Here is a 3,472-nt window from a genome sequence, read left to right on the forward strand (position 1 = left end):
TCACAGGTCTCCCCACCTCCAAAGGTATGACAACTGTCATGGGAAAAAAGTATTCAACTATTCATCCTGGTTAAATAAACGGAGATCGATGGATTTCACTCAGTCGGCACATTTATTCATATCTTTGCAAAGAGAGAGCAGTCATCCTACAGCCCTTGTGGCACAGCATTCTGCCCTGTTCTGATCTGGGCATAGTTCGTTCCCCCTTACTTACAACAATGGAAAGTAGTCAGAGTCAAAACAAATTACAAACACTTTGGTTAAACAGTAAAATGTTATGAATAAACCTAGAGAAAGAAGCTGTTTTTTTATGGTAAGATGCTATGTCGGGTCTTCAAACATCATCCTGCAGGGAACAGTGTGGCCTTAAAAGTGAAACAGACTATGAGAAAACTTTTATAGTGAATAAATAGGATAGATTAATATATAATAGAAGAGAGATAAAAAATTTCCGACAACACAACCTTCCTCACCATCACTGATCGTTTTTCCAAGGCCTGTCATCTAGTATCTATGAGAAAACTCCCTACAGCTCTGCAAACAGCCCAGCTTCTCGTTAAACATGTTTTTTGGCTTCATGGAATACTTCTGGACATTCTGTCTGACCGCGGCCCGCAGTTCATCTCCCAGGTATGGATAAGTTTTTGCTCGGCACTTGGGGCCAAGGTCTATCTCACTTCCGGTTACCACACCCAATCCAATGGTCAAGTTGAACGGATGAACCAGGAATTGGAAATCAGCCTCAGATGCATCACTTAAAACAGATCCGACTAACTGGAGTCAATTTCTGCCATGTACTGAGTACGCTCATAATTCTAGTGTCTCTGCAGCTACCGTTTTTTCTACATTCGAGATCTCCCTAGGATACCAGCCACCCCTTTTTTCCTTCAGAAGAGGCAGACATCGCCGTACCCTCCATCCAGCAACACATCCGCCGCTGCCGGACCTTCTGGAACCGGGCCAAGATGGCCGTGGGAAGGACCTCCCAGCAGAATCAGAGGTGGGCTAATCGCAGGAGGAGGGTTGCCCCTTCCTATTGCCTTGGCCAGAAGGTCTGGCTCTCCACCCGTGATATTCCCCCTTAAGGCTATGTTATGCAAACTATCCCCAAAATTCATCGGTCCCTACGAGGTAGAAAAAACCGTAAGAGAATCCACAGTCCGCCTCCTTTTACCATCCTCCCTCCGTTTTCACCCCACTTTTCACGTCTCCCAGGTCAAGCCAGTGTCATCCAGCCCCTTGTGCCCACCCGCTGAGCCCCCTCCCCCTATGAAAATTGATGGCCACCCCGCCTACACGGTTCGATGCACTGTTGATGCCTGTCCCCGTTGGTGTGGGTGGCAGTATTTAGTAGATTGGGAGGGCTACAGTCCCGAGGATCGCTCCTGGGTTCCGGGATCGTACATCCTTGACCCCTCCCTCATTAGGGATTTCCGCCTCTCTCAACCCTCCGGTTCCACTGGACCGCCGAGTGGCGGTCATTGAGGGGGGGGTACTGTCAGGACTCCAGTTTGTGTGTTTTTTCTTTTTGTGTTGTTCTCCCTTCCACCAGCAGGAGGCGCCTGGTTCTGGTCTGCCTCCTCACACACCTGATGATGGTTGCCTCATTAACGGAGTGCTCTTAAGCTGCTGATTGCCACTACCTTGATGCCACGTGTTTGGCAGTTTTGGGTACTCTAGCCAAGCTGAGTTTTTACTGAGTAAGACTGAGCTCTTGACTACCTGAGTTTTAACTTAGTTGTTTGTCTTTGCCTCTCGGCAGGAAGTCTTGCTGCAAACTGGATCTTTTCGGACCTTCACTCCCTAAAGGAATCAACTGAGCCTCAAACTGAGCTGGGGATTCAAACAAGAGGTTTAGATCCTTCTTTATTGAAGAGGATGTTGAGTTAACTCTCTGAGCAAGGGAATCATCTTTATCACAACCCGTTCAAGTACCGCAGGAAATTGAGTGGCAGTCAGTTTCTCCGTTCACCAACAACCAACCGAGTTCTGGGTAAACCCTGTTCCACCCTCCACCGAATCAGAATAAAACTGGAAAGCAGCACACAGATTGGAGTCAAAGATCCTACAACTTCTCTGTAAACGTGAGTCAACCACCAGATCCTCTTCTCCATATCCTCGAATGAAATTTCCCACTGAGCCTGAACTAATCGTTTGTCGTTCACCTTCCAGTTCCGGTCGAGCTGAGTTCTGAACAACTCCGCACCAAGCCTTAACTCTTCAATAAACCTGTTAAACCTTTCACCTGTGTCTCTCTGTTTGGTCTTCTGCATTTTGGGTCAGACCTTTAGTAAAACCATGACACTTTCCTTTTGATCAGGTTTTAAAAGTAAAAGGTATTAAAATGATTTAAATGATTTTAAAAGTTCATGGTAAAAAAAAAACATTGCTGTTGCTTATGGTTAATGCCATAACAAATGTATAATTTCACCTACACAGGTGAAAGTAATCTTTATAATAGTAGAGCTGGGCTTAACAGAGCACCAGAGGCTTCACTCAGTGCTGGTTTCTTGTTAGTTAGTTCTATGTTAGTTGCTTCCTAGACTCTTGCTTCCCTTGAGTATTTTTCCTGACGTTTATCGGTTTTGTTAGGTTTTCAGTATTTTTGTATTTTGTATTTTTGTCTCTGTTTCCCTTGGACTTACATTAAACCATCCTAACTCATCAGTGCCTACTCCTCTCTGCATTTGGTTCCTCAAAACCTCCACCAAACCTGACAGCAAATCTCCTAACATTGAAAGTCACACAAAGCTGTTAGTCTCAAACACAACACCCAGACTGATATTACTGACTGAAAGAATGTTTCAAAATTGATATAGAATTTGATGAAAGCAATATTTATTGTGATGATCATGATTTTTATTTTGTTGAACTCTTACAGTTTGAATTACATACTACAAAAAATATGTATATTTTTACTTAATATTGTCAGAACAAATAATAAAAAGAGCAAATTCTTCCTAAAACAGCAAAATAAACAAATAAATCATCAACCAAACAAAAAAAAAAAATATTCTAGATGGGAATATGTACCATCTTAGGTATATGCCAGATGCATGGAACAATTGAGCGGTATGATTACACTGATTAAAATTGATTGAAAATAGCATAGGCTCATATTTAACAAGTTCCCTTTAATGTGTGAACTGAACTGGATGCAGGTCGCATCTGAATATCCAGAAAATTCATTTTCAATATATCGCTTCGATTGTTTTCTAGGTTGGAACTATTTAGTATGAACATGCCTGAAGTCACATCTGCAGAAAAAGCGCGGCGACGTCCGAACCAAAGTACCTCGAAGGAAATTAGGCTCAAAGATTCCTCATCGCTGAACGACTGAGGTGTCAGTCTGCTCATCAAACAATGTTTTAGTCGTAGAAGGTCAAATAAAAAGGCTATTGTAAAGATATTTTTCAGTTAAAACTTACAAAATGTCTCTAACGTTATCTCAAAACTCCACAAAATGTAATTC

Source organism: Cyprinodon variegatus, unplaced genomic scaffold (assembly GCF_000732505.1).
Source record: "Cyprinodon variegatus isolate N-32 unplaced genomic scaffold, C_variegatus-1.0 Scaffold516, whole genome shotgun sequence".
In the NCBI taxonomy this organism is placed as follows: Eukaryota; Metazoa; Chordata; class Actinopteri; order Cyprinodontiformes; family Cyprinodontidae; genus Cyprinodon; species Cyprinodon variegatus.